This window comes from Rhinichthys klamathensis, unplaced genomic scaffold (genome assembly GCF_029890125.1).
Source record: "Rhinichthys klamathensis goyatoka isolate OS25496 unplaced genomic scaffold, OSU_Roscu_1.1 h1tg000223l_1, whole genome shotgun sequence".
Lineage (NCBI taxonomy): Eukaryota > Metazoa > Chordata > Actinopteri > Cypriniformes > Leuciscidae > Rhinichthys > Rhinichthys klamathensis.
The window spans coordinates 3,437,894-3,456,910 of NW_026606747.1; the positions used below are offsets into that span (position 1 = coordinate 3,437,894).

The 19,017-nt window shown below is 42.8% G+C and overlaps 11 non-coding genes across 11 annotated transcripts; 2 read left to right on the forward strand and 9 right to left on the reverse strand.

Moving 5' to 3' along the window:
* Positions 1 to 218: 218 nt before the first annotated feature.
* On the reverse strand, positions 219 to 290 carry trnae-uuc (transfer RNA glutamic acid (anticodon UUC)). Its single transcript has one exon. It is a non-coding gene; the product is annotated as a tRNA-Glu (tRNA).
* Positions 291 to 523: 233 nt separating this feature from the next.
* trnar-acg (transfer RNA arginine (anticodon ACG)) lies at positions 524 to 596 on the reverse strand. Its single transcript has one exon. It is a non-coding gene; the product is annotated as a tRNA-Arg (tRNA).
* A 618-nt stretch (positions 597 to 1,214) lies between these two features.
* trnae-cuc (transfer RNA glutamic acid (anticodon CUC)) lies at positions 1,215 to 1,286 on the forward strand. The gene has a single exon. It is a non-coding gene; the product is annotated as a tRNA-Glu (tRNA).
* Positions 1,287 to 1,613: 327 nt separating this feature from the next.
* trnae-uuc (transfer RNA glutamic acid (anticodon UUC)) lies at positions 1,614 to 1,685 on the reverse strand. The gene has a single exon. It is a non-coding gene; the product is annotated as a tRNA-Glu (tRNA).
* A 233-nt stretch (positions 1,686 to 1,918) lies between these two features.
* Positions 1,919 to 1,991, reverse strand: trnar-acg (transfer RNA arginine (anticodon ACG)). Its single transcript has one exon. It is a non-coding gene; the product is annotated as a tRNA-Arg (tRNA).
* Positions 1,992 to 2,413: 422 nt separating this feature from the next.
* Positions 2,414 to 2,485, reverse strand: trnae-uuc (transfer RNA glutamic acid (anticodon UUC)). The gene has a single exon. It is a non-coding gene; the product is annotated as a tRNA-Glu (tRNA).
* A 130-nt stretch (positions 2,486 to 2,615) lies between these two features.
* On the reverse strand, positions 2,616 to 2,688 carry trnac-aca (transfer RNA cysteine (anticodon ACA)). The gene has a single exon. It is a non-coding gene; the product is annotated as a tRNA-Cys (tRNA).
* Positions 2,689 to 11,261: 8,573 nt separating this feature from the next.
* trnap-cgg (transfer RNA proline (anticodon CGG)) lies at positions 11,262 to 11,333 on the reverse strand. Its single transcript has one exon. It is a non-coding gene; the product is annotated as a tRNA-Pro (tRNA).
* Positions 11,334 to 12,021: 688 nt separating this feature from the next.
* On the reverse strand, positions 12,022 to 12,093 carry trnap-ugg (transfer RNA proline (anticodon UGG)). Its single transcript has one exon. It is a non-coding gene; the product is annotated as a tRNA-Pro (tRNA).
* A 136-nt stretch (positions 12,094 to 12,229) lies between these two features.
* Positions 12,230 to 12,302, forward strand: trnar-ccg (transfer RNA arginine (anticodon CCG)). Its single transcript has one exon. It is a non-coding gene; the product is annotated as a tRNA-Arg (tRNA).
* Positions 12,303 to 12,921: 619 nt separating this feature from the next.
* Positions 12,922 to 12,993, reverse strand: trnap-agg (transfer RNA proline (anticodon AGG)). Its single transcript has one exon. It is a non-coding gene; the product is annotated as a tRNA-Pro (tRNA).
* Positions 12,994 to 19,017: the final 6,024 nt, after the last annotated feature.

The following is a 19,017-nucleotide window of genomic DNA, read 5'->3' on the forward strand; positions in this document are numbered from 1 at the left end:
AAGACCTCCTTCGAGCCAGAGTCGAACCAGCGACCTAAGGATTGCCAATTTGCCACCTACAGTCCTCCGCTCTACCAGGTGAGCTATCGAAGGCACATCGTTTGGGGACAGAACCTAAACCTATCAGGTTTCGTAAGCTCCGCCTGCCGGCTAAAAGTGCTAGTGGCACAGAGAGACGTCCTGGCTGTTTCCATAAGTGAAGCAAAGACAACACGAACTTCCCATACCGGGAGTCGAACCCGGGCCGCCTGGGTGAAAACCAGGAATCCTGACCGCTAGACCATATGGGAACTTCCTCAAGGCTCAAGCAGGCCCTTTGGCTTTTAGTGTGTGACCGCCCCCCTTTAAGAATATGGGAATGATCGTATTTGTATGGTAACCGTTATCCCACTGACAAAGCAGCCTATTGTTGGACTGTCAATTTAAAACATTATTCAACTAATCCAATAATAATAATAACAAAAACTATGGGCTAATAATAATAAAATGGCTATGGGCTGACAGCGAAGCAAAAGAGGAAGAGCGAGCCAGCCAGGAGTCGAACCTGGAATCTTCTGATTCGTAGTCAGACGCGTTATCCATTGCGCCACTGGCCCACCAGTCAGGCAGCCTTGAGTGCATTTGCCTCGCCCAGGGGGTTCAGTTTCCTCCCATTCCTGTGCTGGCATAATAGACACTATAAACTTGTCTTAAAGCAAGGTCCTTGTGACAGTACCCATGCAATGCATCTGAAAAGACGCATGGTATTGTATGGTAACCGTTATCCCACTGACAAAGCAGCCTATTGTTGGACTGTCAATTTAAAATATTATTCAACTAATCCAATAATAATAATAACAAAAACTATGCACGCGACTTGTTGGTGTCCGGCTGGGCAGAGGCCTGTCATGACATCTACTTTTTCTCATGCCAATAACAGGCCTGGAGCCAACGTCAGGAAGGGGTCTGATGAGGAGCCTGCTATAAAAAGCTTCAAGTTGGAGGCGTCACATGTTGGTGATCTCGGTTGCTTTGTTTTCATGGCAAGTTGTGGTGTTGTTAGGATATTCCTACAGAGCCAGTGACAGTTTCTCAGTGGAATAACTGTGATCCAGGGTCAGAGACGTCTCCTCTCCTGGAGGAAAATTCAAGCCTTAGTGGTCTTGCTTGAGCAGTTGCTGCAAAATCTGGTAGAGGCACACAGCCAGGCTTGACGGGAAAGAGTCAGCAGACCTTCCCTGGTGGTCTAGTGGTTAGGATTCGGTGCTCTCACCGCCGCGGCCCGGGTTCGATTCCCGGTCAGGGAATGAGCTTTTGCCCTCCAGCGGCGGTCGCGATTGCAAAACGCTGGACTACCAACTCAAGCGCTGACGGCCTCGTCGAGAAACATGGCCAATGAAATGTTTGCTTGTGAAAAAGACCTCCTTCGAGCCAGAGTCGAACCAGCGACCTAAGGATTGCCAATTTGCCACCTACAGTCCTCCGCTCTACCAGCTGAGCTATCGAAGGCACATCATTTGGGGACAGAACCTAAACCTATCAGGTTTCGTAAGCTCCGCCTGCCAGCTAAAAGTGCTAGTGGCACAGATAGACGTCCTGGCTGTTTCCATAAGTGAAGCAAAGACAACACGAACTTCCCATACCGGGAGTCGAACCCGGGCCGCCTGGGTGAAAACCAGGAATCCTGACCGCTAGACCATATGGGAACTTCCTCAAGGCTCAAGCAGGCCATTTGGCTTTTAGTGTGTGACCGCCCCCCTTTAAGAATATGGGAATGATCGTATTTGTATGGTAACCGTTATCCCACTGACAAAGCAGCCTATTGTTGGACTGTCAATTTAAAACATTATTCAACTAATCCAATAATAATAATAACAAAAACTATGGGCTAATAATAATAAAATGGCTATGGGCTGACAGCGAAGCAAAAGAGGCAGAGCGAGCCAGCCAGGAGTCGAACCTGGAATCTTCTGATTCGTAGTCAGACGCGTTATCCATTGCGCCACTGGCCCACCAGTCAGGCAGCCTTGAGTGCATTTGCCTCGTCCAGGGGGTTCAGTTTCCTCCCATTCCTGTGCTGGCATAATAGACACTATAAACTTGTCTTAAAGCAAGGTCATTGTGACAGTACCCATGCAATGCATCTGAAAAGACGCATGGTATTGTATGGTAACCGTTATCGAGAAGCATGGCCAATGAAATGTTTGCTTGTGAAAAAGACCTCCTTCGAGCCAGAGTCGAACCAGCGACCTAAGGATTGCCAATTTGCCACCTACAGTCCTCCGCTCTACCAGCTGAGCTATCGAAGGCACATCGTTTGGGGACAGAACCTAAACCTATCAGGTTTCGAAAGCTCCGCCTGCCGGCTAAAAGTGCTAGTGGCACAGAGAGACGTCCTGGCTGTTTCCATAAGTGAAGCAAAGACAACACGAACTTCCCATACCGGGAGTCGAACCCGGGCCGCCTGGGTGAAAACCAGGAATCCTGACTGCTAGACCATATGGGAACTTCCTCAAGCCTCAAGCCTCAAGCCTCAAGCAGGCCCTTTGGCTTTTAGTGTGTGACCGCCCCCCTTTAACTATGGGCTAATAATAATAAAATGGCTATGGGCTGACAGCGAAGCAAAAGAGGCAGAGCGAGCCAGCCAGGAGTCGAACCTGGAATCTTCTGATTTGTAATCAGACGCGTTATCCATTGCGCCACTGGCCCACCAGTCAGGCAGCCTTGAGTGCATTTGCCTCGCCCAGGGGGTTCAGTTTCCTCCCATTCCTGTGCTGGCATAATAGACACTATAAACTTGTCTTAAAGCAAGGTCCTTGTGACAGTACCCATGCGATGCATCTGAAAAGACGCATGGTATTGTATGGTAACCGTTATCCCACTGACAAAGCAGCCTATTGTTGGACTGTCAATTTAAAATATTATTCAACTAATCCAATAATAATAATAACAAAAACTATGCACGCGACTTGTTGGTGTCCGGCTGGGCAGAGGCCTGTCATGACATCTACTTTTTCTCATGCCAATAACAGGCCTGGAGCCAACGTTAGGAAGGGGTCTGATGAGGAGCCTGCTATAAAAAGCTTCAAGTTGGAGGCGTCACATGTTGGTGATCTCGGTTGCTTTGTTTTCATGGCAAGTTGTGGTGTTGTTAGGATATTCCTACAGAGCCAGTGACAGTTTCTCAGTGGAATAACTGTGATCCAGGGTCAGAGACGTCTCCTCTCCTGGAGGAAAATTCAAGCATCACAGTAAGATGTCTCTTACTGTGATGCTTGTTTTGTTAATTATTGTTTTTGCCACAACAGTCGATATGAGCTACAATCTAATTCACTTTTACCCTTTTTATGAATTAAAGAAATAACTGCTTGTCTCATGGGGATGGGTGGGAAATATGTCCCACCCATCCCCCTGTCAAACGACACAGTTGCGAGACGTATATGCAACATTTCAAGAGATCTTGAGGAACAACTCATAGAAAATTTAAAGACAGTCGTTTTGCATTACAAGTGGACGAAGCTACTGACAGCAATAAAGACTGCTTGTTCATCTCGTACGTCCGCTTTGTGAATGGCAAGTCACTGTGCGAGGATTTGCTTTTTTGCAAATACATAAAAAATAGAGCCACAGCTGATGAGCTGTTTAAGATCATGGACAGTTACCTCAAAGAACACGGCCTTAAATGGGAAAACTGTGTGGGTTTTTGCTCTGATGACGCACAGACCATGGCAGGGTCAAGAAACGGGCTGCAGGCACTAATAAAAAGGGTTGCGCCAGATGCGCACTGGATGCACTGTGTCATTCACAGGGAAGCGCTCGCGTCAAGGCAGCTCAGCCCTGAACTAAATGAGGTTTTGACAGAAGTTGTTAGCGTGGTCATTTTTATCAAAACCCGACCCCTGAAAGCGCGACTGTTCTCCGCACTTTGTGAAGAAATGGGAGCTGATCACACATCTGTGCTGTTTCACAGCGAAGCAAGGTGGCTCTCCCGCGGCAAAGTGCTGTCGCGCGTCTTTGAGCTCAGGGCAGATATTCGGATGTTCTTGGAGGAGGAGCGCATGTATGAGGCTGCAAGCAAGTTCAGTGATTAACAATTTATGTTTAAATTGGCCTACCTCAGCGATGTGTTTGGCAAGCTGAATGAATTAAATCTTCAGCTTCAAGGCAAAGACAAACACCTACCTCACCTGGCAGACAAGATTACTGCATTCACCCGAAAGCTTGAGGTATGGGGCAGGCGCCTCGATCAGCAAAACATAGATGTCTTTGAGAACCTGAGTGAAGTTGCTGAAACCACTGAATCTGGAGCCACCACAGTGATCCCATGTATCAACCTAAATTGTATGATTCTCTGGGGACCAAGAACGCGCCCGCGCGTTTTGCTGTTTTTTTTTTTCACATAGCAGCAACATAGACTTAAAATACTCCGTCATTTATGGTCATATAAATAAAATCAATACATGATTATAAACTATAGAGGGTCTTCTTTTTTTGTGTACACTCACATTAACATCAAAACCTTGTGTTTTTTTTAAATAAATAAAATAAACAGGGTGCGCTTTCAGCTCACTCTGTCTCTGCAAAAACCTTTCTGAAACATGTCTGGAAAATGAACGGAAACTCCACTAATACTTATCACACAAACATGAAACATACGTCTAAAGAACGCTTTAAATTTCTACTTTTAAATAAAACAATTCACATTTAAAACAAATATTCTCCTGCAATGTAATCTGTCTGAAACTAAAGAGAAGTACAGTTTCTTCTGTCTCAGCTCATTATCGTTAATTTGTCCACACCCAATCGCAGAGCGCGCTATTCATAAGATAATGTGTTGAGGCCATTTGCAAAATAGATAAACGCCCCCAGGGCAAATGCTATAAACTCTGTAATCACACTATATTTTTTAGTCAGATTAAGATTCGTCTTGCGCGGCTATGAGGAATAATCCTGGGACATTTACCACAGAACAAGTGCTGGTTTATTTTCACTTCGAGGAGGAGCAACAGATTCAGCTGAGAAGTGTAAGTGTTTTGTGCTTTGTTCTAATCGCGATATAGAATAACGTTAATGTCTGTAAACGGAAAAATAGCATAGCCTACTGTTTAAATGTGAATCATGTTTCTGTGTGTGAATGAATGAATGAACGCACAGATACGCACTGTTACAGACGAAATAAAAGAACATTTCTTTGACTAGTTTTGGATAAAGTTTTTCAAATCAAATAAGCATCAAATAAGCTTCAAAATAAAGACATCAAATAAGCTTATGTTTTGTCAATAAACTAATCAACTAAGATGATTGTTCCAATGCAAGCTATATCAAAATAATGAATCCTCAACTTTGAAATATGTATGATCAAACTAAGACATTTATGGAAAAAGACTATTTTCTTTTCAAGATGTTTCCAACTCTAACTTTGAACTGAAATAAAACCATGTCTATATGGTGAAGGGTGTGTGATAGAAGTGTCCAGATGTATGCACCCTGTATTTTAAAGAAGAACATTTAATTATTTGCAATACATTATTCATTCACAAAGAATTCAGGGACATTATTCATTTCCCTAAAGGTTGGAGTTTTCCTCATTTTTTAAATTAAGGCATTAAGATTTTTTATTCCTCTTTTTAGTCAACTTTAGCATGGGTGTTTTCACTTATTCTAAGCAGTGTGTGTGTGTGTATATATATATATAATTAAAAAGCAATTTTAACCAGAAACCAGTCCTTTGTTGTGTATCTTTGGATTATGTTGTGTTATAAATAAATCCAAACAATCTAAAAGCCATTCTTTTTTAAATCTCCTCATTCTTTGTGCAAGGCTCCTTGTAATGGGGCCTGATAGCACCTAATAGGGCCATTATGGGAGGGTCTTTGTCTTTCTCAGGTGTGAAATTCCATACATATTAATGAGAGATCACGCCTCCTCGCATAAAGCTTTCTCACACTAAACACGTCATACAGATTCTAAAAGACTTAATTGACTTATCTGAATGAGTAGTCAGGATGATTCTCACATAGTTTTGGAGCAAATATTCTAGGCTATGTGATACAATTTTCAAAAGTCTTGTGAAGAAATAATCAATATGTGTTTTGTGGCCTTATTTCAGAAACTTTTTATTTTTAAGTTTTTCAATAACCATGCATAAATAATATTCTCTAAAAAATACAAACATGTACATACATGTTGCTCAAATATTATGGTAGCCCCGTTTGTGCTATATAGAGTGAATGTACACCGTTGCCATTAACATGTTTATAAATAACTGAAAAAAGCACAAATGTCAGTGCATGTCAAAACATCTCAAGGGCCTCAAAAAAACCTTGGTCCCCAGAGGGTTAAGCAGCACATTTCTTCCCTGAGAGGATTGTTTCAAAAATACTTCCCGAACAACAATGATCAGTATGCCTGGGTTATGGATCCATTCAATGCAGCAGGTTGGTATTTTGACATTTTATTGAATATTATACTCATATTATACATGCATTATATTTATGTTGTATGCTACTTACTAACTGGAATGGATTGTTGTCAAACAGATTTATTTGTGTTTATTATGCAATGGCAAATAAAGTAAGCCTATTCATTTATATTCTGTCTGCAGCACCTGCTGATTTTAGGTCTGCTGAGGAGGACCAGTTTATTGAGATGACATCTGACTCCACCCTGAGGCTCAGGTTTAAAGCTCAGACTCTGAGTGAATTCTGGTTTGGAGTGGAGAGGGAGTATCCACTCATCGGGCAGAGAGCTGTGTGCATTCTTCTTCCCTTTGCCACATCATATCTCTGTGAGATGGGCTTTTCAGCTGTTGCTTCACTGAAAACTAAGTACAGATCTCAGCTGAACATTGAGCATTACTTGAGAGTGGCAGTTTCAAGCCTGCAACCCTGCTTTGAGAAACTGTGCAATGCAAAACAGGCTCATTGCAGCCACTAATGCAGGGAAAATTGATTATTTAAATACTTTCTTGCCAAATTGATTTCTTTTCTTTTTTTAACAGATTGCAAAGTGGCACTTTTATTTCTTTTCTATTTTTTTTTAACTTGATACAAATGTTGACAGCTGCTGCTGCACTTTTATTTTCTCTATTTTTGAATTTCATGCAAGTTATGACAGCTGCACTTTTATTTTCTTTATTTTTGATCTTAGTTAGTTTGAATTTAAGATACAACGTGTTACTATACTGATACTACTTGTTACTACTGTTCAATAAATTGGAACATTTTAAGCTTGTTGCATATTTCATTAACATTGTGCTGGGGCGATGGGGGCAGGTGGGGCTTGAAAATTCCCCCTTGTCTTAAGTGGGGAATGACCGAAAAAGTTTGAGAACCACTGTCCTAGATGAAACATAACATCACATTATTATATGAATTATTTGTTAGATAAAACATAATGTAAAAAAAAAAAAAAAAAAAAATGTAACTGACCGTTATCCGGAGAGTTCACAAACGATTCGGTTCCGTGATATACCTCATCGTAAATTTGTGCTAGATGAAACATAATAATAAGTTATTATATGAAATATTTGTTAGATGAAATATGTAAAAAATTTGCAACTCACAATTGTCATTTGGAGAGTTCACAGCCGATTCGGATCCGTGATATAAGTCTGAAAACCGCTTCCTACACAGTGTTGAGCTGGACGTGCATTGTGCCTCAAAGTTTTGCTCTGGAGAATAAAAACATTTCAATTATTATTTTAGAATTCTAGGAAATAAAAAATAATTCTAGGAAATATAAAATATGATAAGGTAAAAACATCGTCGCTCACCTTCGCATGGATATTCTAACTCTTCCCCGTTGTCAGAATTATAGTCCCCATAAACCTCCCGAAGACGCTTAATCCCGCGTCCGGAACCTCTGAGACCGCCCGGAGCAACAGATTGTGTTGTCCCGTCACTGGATGAAGGTTCCTGATGCGTATCCCCATCCGAACTCGTATCGCTTTCGTGGGATCTGGGTGACGACCCGTAGCTCGACGACCCTGGTGTTCCCCAAGGTGTGACGTTGTCGTACGACCTACTGGTCTCATCCAATGGGTCGGTCGCTACACTCGCCAATACATGCCCTGAGCATCCTAGCACGTGACTGGGGGTGCGTGATAATATGTTTTCGAAGTTATTCACTTCTGACGAATTTTCATTATAAACATGTAAAAAATCATCAGGTGAAACACCGTCTGGAAAGGACTCCACATCTAAAATCAGACAGGTGTATATTAACAATACTAATATTTTCAATAAAATGTATAACGTTTGGAAAATTTACTCACAAAGCTCGTTCAAAATTTCCATCAAATCTTCGTCAAAATATACACCCTCGGTCCCCTCTGCTGTTTCATGTTTAAAAAGAAGAAAAAAAAATTATATATATATATATATATATATATATACACACACACATAGCTCTAACACATTCATTTTGTTATAATATTTTTGTAAAAAATAAGAAATAGACTACACCCTACCGTATTGATCTTCGGCCATGTTTTGTAGGATATCGAATCTGTAGACGATCTCGCTCAGTGTATATCGATCGAATGAGCTAGTCTCTTGTCTTCGTAAGACCCCCAAATTCAAAAACACATTTTTCCTCTCAACCCCTAAGTAAAACGACCCCATCGGAAACACATCTTTCTCGAAGAAAAGTTCTTTCAACTCCGCATGGGGTCTGATAGCTGATTTTACAACTAGAAAAAAAATATGGTGAATCTCACGATAGAACCGGCCAAACATCGCTGATAAAACCATGCAATAAAATAAAATCACGCTTCACCAAAACTTCACAACTCCGCATGGGATCTGATAGTTGATTTTACAACTAGAAAAAAAAAAAAAACACATGGTGAATCTCACGATAGAACCGGCCAAACATCGCTGATAAGCCATGCAATAAAATAAAATCACGCTTCACCAAAACTTCAGAAGAGAAAAAATAAAAACAGACCCCTCATGGTTTCAAACACACCAAGGGGGGGTCAGACATTATGGAGCCAATAGTATGTGTGTGTGTGTGTGTGTGTGTGTGTGTGTGTGTGTGTGTGTGTGTGTGTGTGTGTGTGTGTGTGTGTTGGTGTCTAGCGGTGACACTTAAATTCTTTGGTCTAAACATTTAATTATGCATTCATCTGCAGGGTAGTCATTGCTATGCTTAACAACTTATAGGTCCCTGCGAAGGAGTATCCAAGTACGGAGTATACAAAACCTATTTACATAGAGAGATATACAAATAATTATAGAATAAAGTATTCTATAATAGCCCATATTAAACAATTATAAAAGATTAATAAAAAAGTGTTTTCCCACACACGTCACGTGTGGGTGTGCCGTGGGAGGAGTCAGGGTGTGGGGTGGTGTGCAGACTTTGCTGTCATCATTGCTGTCAGACCTCCTGAACGATCAGATGTGTTTTTTATCGTGCATCCCGGAGATTACACTCTGCGCTCTTTCACACATGTTTAAACACAAAACTGGTTAAACTTATCTTCCTCTTTCAACGTTTTGCACAAATGATTATTTGTCTGATGACATTTTAACACTAACACTTATAAGAAATACAATTTATACTTTTAACATTTATACACTGTTTTAAAACTGGTTTTGAATGTACAACGGACTTTGATAAAACACTGAACTTACCTCGTCAACCTTACGGTCAACCTTCTTAAAAAATAAATAATAAAAAAAATAAAAAAAGCTTTGAAAACACATTGTTTGAATGTTTTTTCAACATTTTTTAACGTTTTACATTTTTAAAATCATAAAACTTTCTCTGACACACTTCAAATCCTCACATCCCTAAGGGGAGGGGTGGCGGGAGGGGTGGCCGGAGGGGTGGCCTGAGGGGTGAGGGAGGGGTGAGTGCGGGGAAAAAACTCCCACGGTCCAGGTGTTCAAACCGGAAGTGGGTGGGTGGGGTAGAAAGGGGCGTGGCTTGAGCGTGGGAACCATTTTATTGGGCAATAAAACTGTCAGTTTGATGACTTGTGCCCTTATAACTCTCTCTGAGTGCTACAGATCCTTGAATTCTTGCCTGGCTGCCAAGCCTCTCTTCGCACAGCGGTGATCCATGCTCGCCGTCTCCCTTCGTTTTTAGGAATCCGAAACATTTTTATTTTCGATAAGGTATTTGTTCCAGAGGTCAGGTTGCATCCCACAGCACAACAACCTGAGCCCAACTTCTGTCTACTCATTACCTTAATTTTAACTGCGTTTGTAGTCGGCGCCATATTACCGACAAAGAGTATAGAAGTAACGTTACTTTGTTACCAATAAACAAACAGACCGGAAGTTAACTTCGGGCCAGCGCGTAACCCTGGCAACGCGCGTGCGTCCGATAAAACCGTCTATAAAATGGTTTGAATCCCACTACGGCATCTACAGGCCTGCAAAAACTTCAATTTGGCCGATGCATCAGCCTCTGATGCTGCAGAACGTGACGTCAAGTACTATGTGGCTTGCAGTAAAATGGCCAGATATGAAGTGGTTGATAGAGAAAAGCAGCAACAGCAAAAAGAGTCAGAGAACCCTTGAACTCATACTAAAGGTGAGAGGGCTCGTCCGGGATTTGAACCCTGGACCTCTCGCACCCTAAGCGAGAATCATACCCCTAGACCAACGAGCCTGGCTGATGAAGTCTCAGACTACGTGCGTACACTTGTACAGTCGCCGAACCCTGGCTTCTAACAGAATGAGCAGGCACTAGTTTTAATAGAAAGCGTTTGTCGTTAGGGAGCCGTACTCCCTGGCATGCAGCGATTCTGAGTACGTTCTGCCAAGGAAATAAACACTTGCCATCTGGCTGAATTACAGTTAGTAATTAGTAAATAGTACAATAATATACATTTTAATTAGTATTATTTAACTCATACCAAATCTTTTTTTGATTATTTTTTGATATATCTTTCTTTTTTTATTGTGTATATATATATCGTCTGTTTGTATATCTTTAATTGTATTTTACAGAGTTGTTTACAAGTTCTGGTTGTATTATTGTTGTAATGTTTTACCCTTTTCTCTAGTTTTAGGCCTAATAACATCTGGCAAAGGCACTACCGATGAAACCTAACCTTGGGGCTAATTTGGGTACACCTACATTAATGAATGTTGATTCATGTACTCTGTCCCTTTTCTAAATAAATAAATAAATCAAATCTGGGCTAAGTTATAGGACAGATGACCACGAGCAGCAGCAAGGATTTGAGCAGACCACAACAGTTTTGAGTACGGCTCAGTGCTGCAAAGGAATGAGCCAACTGGCTGAATCACTCTGAAACTGCTGGGCTCATCCGGGATTTGAACCCGGGACCTCTCGCACCCGAAGCGAGAAACATACCCCTAGACCAACGAGCCTGATTAATGAAAATTTGGGCTACTTGCATACACTTGTACAGTCACTGAACGCTGGCCTTTAACAGAATGGGCAGGCACTAGTTTTAATGCAAAACGTTTGTCGTTAGGGAGCCGTACTCCCTGGCAGGCAGCGATTGTGAGTATGTTCTGTGAAGGAAATAAACACTTGTCATCTGGCTGACTATTGGCTAAATTGTAGTACCGATGAAGACAAACAGCCTTAAGGATTTCAAAAGCACAGCAGTTTTGAGTTTGGCTCAGCGCTCCAAAGGACGGAGCCAACAGGTTGCTCCTGCTGAGACTGCTGGGCTCGTCCGGGATTTAAACCCGGGACCTCTCGCACCCTAAGCGAGAATCATACCCCTAGACCAACGAGCCTGGCTGATGAAGTCTCAGACTACTTGCGTACACTTGTACAGTCGCCGAACGCTGGCCTCTAACAGAATGGGCGGGCACTAGTTTTAATAGAAAGCGTTTGTCGTTAGGAAGCCGCACTCCCTGGCAGGCAGCGATTCAGAGTACGTTCTGTGCAAGGAAATTACCGCTTGTCATCTGGCTGAATCTTGGCTCTGTTGTAGTACAGATGAGAACTCAAGCAGCAGTAAGGATTTCAAAACCACGACAGTTTTGAGTTTGGCTCAGTGCTGCAAAAGGATGGAGCCAGCTGGCTGCTTGTTCCGAAGTTGCTGGGCTCGTCCGGGATTTGAACCCGGGACCTCTCGCACCCAAAGCGAGAATCATACCCCTAGACCAACGAGCCTCGTCGAAAGCAAATCTTTCGGGGGGGCGCCACAAACGGAACCCGACCTGGCGTCGAGATACCAAAGTGTAGTTGTTTGAGCAGCAGAAACCACTTGAAGTCATATTACAGATCAAAGGCAAAGCTTAGCAGACAAGGCCCAGTGGCCTAATGGATAAGGCATCAGCCTCCGGAGCTGGAGATTGTGGGTTCAAGTCCCACCTGGGTCGTCTTTAATGGGCTACATTTAAGGTGGCCGTTCGACAAATTCAAGGATGGTTTGTTCAAAGCAAGCCTGTAGCCATGATGACCGCAAGATCTGAATTAGCATAGAACAGACAAACTTCTGATAGCTGTGCTGGGTTTTTGTGTGCGTCACTCTGTTCTGTCCTGCCCGTGCATGTGCCCTATCAGGCTGAAATTACACAAAGCAACCTGCGCAAGAGGCCCAGTGGCTTAATGGGAAAAGGCCGCTTTTTGCTGTTGCACCAGACCTACAACGAAGGCTTTGCGTACGAAAGCAGAGAGGCACAAAATGCTGCAAAAAGTCAATGATAATTTGTTCAAAGAAACTCCACAGAGCAACAAGTATACCTGTGCTTAGCGTTTCTGCAAAAGAGCCACGGTAATTCAATTAGGAGCGATATAAAATGGTTTGAATCCCACTACGGCATCTACAGGCCTGCAAAAACTTCAATTTGGCCGATGCATCAGCCTCTGATGCTGCAGAACGTGACGTCAAGTACTATGTGGCTTGCAGTAAAATGGCCAGATATGAAGTGGTTGATAGAGAAAAGCAGCAACAGCAAAAAGAGTCAGAGAACCCTTGAACTCATACTAAAGGTGAGAGGGCTCGTCCGGGATTTGAACCCGGGACCTCTCGCACCCTAAGCGAGAATCATACCCCTAGACCAACGAGCCTGGCTGATGAAGTCTCAGACTACGTGCGTACACTTGTACAGTCGCCGAACCCTGGCTTCTAACAGAATGAGCAGGCACTAGTTTTAATAGAAAGCGTTTGTCGTTAGGGAGCCGTACTCCCTGGCATGCAGCGATTCTGAGTACGTTCTGCCAAGGAAATAAACACTTGCCATCTGGCTGAATTACAGTTAGTAATTAGTAAATAGTACAATAATATACATTTTAATTAGTATTATTTAACTCATACCAAATCTTTTTTTGATTATTTTTTGATATATCTTTCTTTTTTTATTGTGTATATATATATCGTCTGTTTGTATATCTTTAATTGTATTTTACAGAGTTGTTTACAAGTTCTGGTTGTATTATTGTTGTAATGTTTTACCCTTTTCTCTAGTTTTAGGCCTAATAACATCTGGCAAAGGCACTACCGATGAAACCTAACCTTGGGGCTAATTTGGGTACACCTACATTAATGAATGTTGATTCATGTACTCTGTCCCTTTTCTAAATAAATAAATAAATCAAATCTGGGCTAAGTTATAGGACAGATGACCACGAGCAGCAGCAAGGATTTGAGCAGACCTGTCAGGGACCAAGCAGTTAAGCAAGAGGAGTCACAAGGGAAGTTCCAAAAGTAAGGGTTTTTATTTCCCATAAATCATTACAACAAAAATAAAGATAAAGGTTTGGGCCCATAAAAGAGGTCAAATAAACAGACGGTAAATAAAGCTTTGAACGTAACAGACTCAAAAAACACAACTGACCTTCCAACAAAAGAAACAAAGGGGACTTATATATTGGCTGACCAAACCAATTGACACACAAGGGAAGACTAACAACAACACTACTACATAAACTACAAATAACAGCAAAACCTACCTAAAAACTTATTCCAAAAGAAATATGCTTTTACTTATCCTCAACTAAACAAAAATACTCAATATAATATAAATCTAACCCCCATAATATCTAAACAGAGAATAAAGCAACCCCCCCAGACATAACAAGCAGTGGTAGGGTCCAATTAGGCCACCTCCCCTATAAAGCTGCTCCTGCTCCAAACGCCACCCCTTTAAGCCAGCCGACTTCCTGAATCTCTCCCGGGTGTGGAATCCAACACTGGTAAGCTCAGAAACAAAATAATTATAGAAACAGAATGGCAATCCAAAAGTAACTAATGTTGCGTGCTCCCAAAAAGATACTTAAATATGATCAACTAAATAAAGTATAATGTGTGTGAAATGAACTAAGTGTCCTGTGAGTTATTTGTAACTAAATAAATATCTGCAACAAATGTATAATGTGTATGAGGTTACCGCTCTTAGACTGGTTGTGAGGCCATGGCTGTGGCCATCACACACCCCCCCCCTTCAGAGCTGCTGCTGGGCCAGCGAGAGAGGTAGTCTGCAGTGGTGTTGACCTTGCCAGGGATGTACTGGACTGTAAACCGGAACGGCTGCATGGCAAGGTACCACCTGGTAATCCGCCCATTGGTATACTTCATCCTCTCCAGCCACTGCAGTGCCTTATGGTCAGACTCCAATGTAAACTCTCTGCCCATCAGGTAATACTTGAAAGAGTCCAGGGCCCATTTGACTGCCAAGGCCTCCTTTTCCACTGTTGAATAGCGGACCTCTCTGGGTAGAAGTTTCCGACTGATATATGCCACAGGATGTCGTTCCTCCTTAGGTCCCTGTAGAAGTACCGCCCCCACACCCCTCTCAGAGGCATCGGTTTGTAATATGAACAGTTCCTCAAAGTTTGGACTATGTAAAACAGGGCTTTTACTCAGTGATTTTTGAATGTCCTTAAAAGCTGCCACTGCGTCCCCCGTCCACTGGATCTGGTTGGGACATCTTGAGCCCGTCTTATCCGTTAGTAGAGCAGCCCTGGCTGAGAAGTTGGGGATGAACCGATGGTAGAAGCCAGCCATCCCCAGGAAAGATCTGAGCTGCTTTTTGGTCTGTGGGAGAGGACATGACTCAATTGCATGGATCTTTTGAACCTGAGGTTTAATTAACCCACCTCCAATGGTGAAACCCAGATATTCAGTTTCCTTCTTGGCCAGGAAACATTTAGCTGGATTGATTGTCAAGCCAGCAGAATGTAGTCAGTCAGAGACCACTTTGAGATGCTCCACATGTTCCTCCCATGTTGTGCTGTAGATGACAATATCATCAAGGTACGCACAAGAAAACTCAGACAATCCATAGAGAACCTGGTCCATTAGTCTTTGAAACGTGGCTGGAGCCCCATGCAGCCCAAATGGTAACACCGTAAAATGGAAAAGCCCCCAGGGAGTTCGGAAGGCTGTCAATTCCTGCGACTGCTGGGTTAGGGGCACTTGCCAGTAACCCTTACAGAGGTCAATGGTGGTTAAATACTTTGCTTCTCCAAGGCGGTCAATGAGATCATCAATTCGTGGGGTGGGGTAGGAGTCAAACTTTGAAATTGAGTTTAGATACCTGAAGTCGATACAAAACCTTATTGTCCCATCCTTCTTCGGAACCAGCACCACAGGATTGCACCACTCACTCTTAGATCGCTGAATTGTCCCCAGAGACAGCATGAGGTCAACTTCCTTCTTCAGGGACACCAGGAGGCGCTCTGGTATCCTGTAACTCATACGTCTCACTGTTGCATCAGGTTTTAATACAATGTCATGTTCCACCAGGTTCGTGCGCCCTGGATATTCTTGAAATATGTCTGAGTGAAGTAGAGTTAGTACCTGAGACTGCTGTTCCTTTGACAGATGGCTTACATCAAGCTCTGTGGACACTGGCAAGGGCAGATACTCGTCATCTGCCTCCTCCTCTTCCTTTACCGCCTGAATCAGGAACACCTCAGCTCTTGGGACCCACTCCTTAAGGAGGTTCACATGAAGCACCCGGCTAGAACGCTGATGTCCTGGAGTGGAGACCTGATAGGTGGTGGGCCCCAACTTTTTCTTCACCTCAAAGGGCCCCTGCCATTTTGCAAGGAGCTTACTCTCACTGGTAGGCAACATAACCAAGACTTTCTGGCCCGGTTGAAAGCCTCGCTGTCGAGCTGACTTGTCATACCAAGTCTTTTGGTGCTTTTGGGCCTCCAGCATGTGTGTCTGGGCTAGTTCCCCCATTCGCTGCAGTTTCTCTCTCATCTGGACAACATAGGAGATTACATTCATGGTCCCTTCCTTCCGCTGATCTCCTCCCCAAGTGTCCCTCAATAAGGCCAGAGGACCCCTCACTTCATGACCATAGAGTAGTTCAAAAGGGGAAAAACCTGTGGACGCCTGAGGTACCTCCCTGTATGCAAAGAGGAGGTAGGGGAGCCAGTGATCCCAGTCAGATCCAGTCTCATTCACAAACTTACGGAGCATTTGCTTGAGGGTCTGATTGAACCGCTCTGTCAGCCCATCTGTTTGCGGGTGGTACGGTGTAGTGCGCACCAGGGACGGACTGGGGCTAAAAAACAGCCCTGGACTTTCTCCCAAATAGGCCCATCATCCAGCCATTCGCCCCTAGCCACTAGGATGTCCTGATACTATGCCACAATACTGTAACCTATATCAGACAAGGTACTCACAGCAAGTAATATCTCAAAAACAATGATGACAATTGGGGTTTTGTTTATTAATGAAGCCTCAGTCTTCAAATAAAAGCAAAAAAATGTACAATGCCATTACATCTGCATTGAAAATAAAATACAAATAATGAAATGTCACTGGCTACAGAAACCCTACTTATAAAACATATAGTTATATACCAGGGGTCTCCAACCTTTTTGTGTGCGAGGGCTAAAGGGATAAAATAATCTAGAAGGGCTATACTCAAAAATATTTACTATACATATAACATGGTGGTGTTTTTTTTTACCTTACCTTTACCTTTACTTTTAACTTTAACTTTTTTACTTTTCACCATCATATGCGAAATAATAAAATATCTTGATATTCTGGTTCAACAATTCCTGAAAAAATTGTAATATATATATATATTATTCTCTAAAAACCTATTGTAGCATAAACATTTAGTATAAATATTTAATGCAAAATAAATAAATAAACTGCCATAACTTCTAAACAAAAACATTACTGCATTACATTTAATAGCCTACACTTATAGGCCTACATGACTATTAATATAACAGCATTTTTAATATGAATACAGGCACATTTCTGCCAAAAAATTTGTTTTACTAAGTTACAGTTAATTCATAAGTTGTGGAGTGAAATGTCTTCTAACTGGTTTGTTCTTGGAACAATGTTTCACCTGTTTTTTTTGCGTCAAGATGTTGAGAATATCAGTGCTGTTTAATCTGGCTTTTAACTAGCTTAAATCACAGCCATCTGTGGGTTTATAATAGAGATAGAGAATTCTGCGCTGAATTGAAATGCTTCTCAGTGGATCGCGCAACTCTGTGTAATAATGTTCGCGTGATCGAGATCAGTCCGCACAGCTGCTTCGGCCGCGATCGCAGTTTTTTTGGGCCGAGCTGATAATGCTCCGCGCTGGCATCCAACTTAAAGGTGCATTGCTGCCACCTACAGTACTGGAGTGTGAAACAGATTAGTGGGGGGAAAAACAGGTTATGACTGCGTGTGTGGCGGGTGGTGGGCCGGCCCGCCGGCCGTCCTGGAGTACCGGCCGTTCTGTGATACTCCAGATCACACAGATGGCCAGTCCGCCCCTGGTGCGCACCCTCTTTATGCCAAGGAGTTGGTAAACCTGTTTCAAAAGTTCAGACATGAAATTAGTGCCTTGGTCCGTTAAAATTTCACAAGGGAAACCAACTCTTGAGAAAAAATGCACCAAGGAAAAAGCCACAGTTTTTGCTTTAATTGATTTCAATGGGAAGACTTCTGGATATTTGGTTGCATAGTCAGTTACTACCAACATAAAACGGTTTCCTGTTTTACTTTTCTCCACCGGACCAACAATGTCCATCCCAAGACGCTCAAAGGGGATACTTGTAACTGGGAGAGGTTGGAGTGGAGCTTTGGAGGGACTTTTCATTGATGTCTTTTGGCACTGAGAGCAGCTTCTACAGAACTGGGCGACATCAGTTTGCAAACCTGGCCAGTAGAAATGGCGCTTAATACGAGCAGTGGTCTTGTGTTTCCCTAAGTGGCCAGCCCAGGGAATGGAGTGACCCAAGGTAAGTACTATTTCTCGGGCCACCTGTGGGACCACTAGCTGCTTCACCTGGCCACTCTGATGGTAAAGAACACCGTTCTGTAGGACATACTCCTTTTGCTCACCATTAGTATTAGTCTCCTGCTTCCTTCCTCGTGCTCTCTGCAAAAGGGTAGACAAGGTTGAATCATTTTCCTGCATTTGCATTATATCTGTGGGTATTTGAAACCCCAGGGGCATGTCTGGAGTAGCCTCAGCTGATGGTTGTATAGCCGTGCCCTGAAATTTGTCTTGCCTCCTCTGACTACGAGTCTTGTGAGCTTTCCCGGGACATGTCTCAAACTCTTCATTATAGAAGGGCAAGGCACTGAGGGCTATGGAGTCTGCGTCTACCTGCTTAGCTTGTGCTCTAGTGACCACATTACAACTTTGCACCTGCTTTATCAAATCATAGAGTACTGGCAGATCTTCACCCAAAACTACCGAGAAAGGTAAGTGATCCGCAACTCCCACATTTAACAGATACATCTGTCCCTCTATCTCCAGATAAATATCAGCAGTGGGGTAATGCTTCTCATCACCATGAACACAGCAAATAGGGACAGTCTCAATAGTACAGATAGCATTAGCTGGTACATATTTCCTCTGTACAAGGGTCTGAGTACTGCCAGTGTCAATCAGGGCTCTGAGATTTTCCCCATTGATTTTAACCCAAGCCATTTTCATGGTGTGGTTACCTTTGGGTTCAGGGTTAGCATTCTGGCGTGGAACAAAACACATTTGGGTCAGCTTGGCTGGGTTCTTCGGGCACATTGGTTTAATATGACCTTCCTGTCCACACAAGTAGCAAATGGGCGTTCTGTTAGGAGTTCTAGATGGTGCATATTGGCTCTCCCTCATGGGA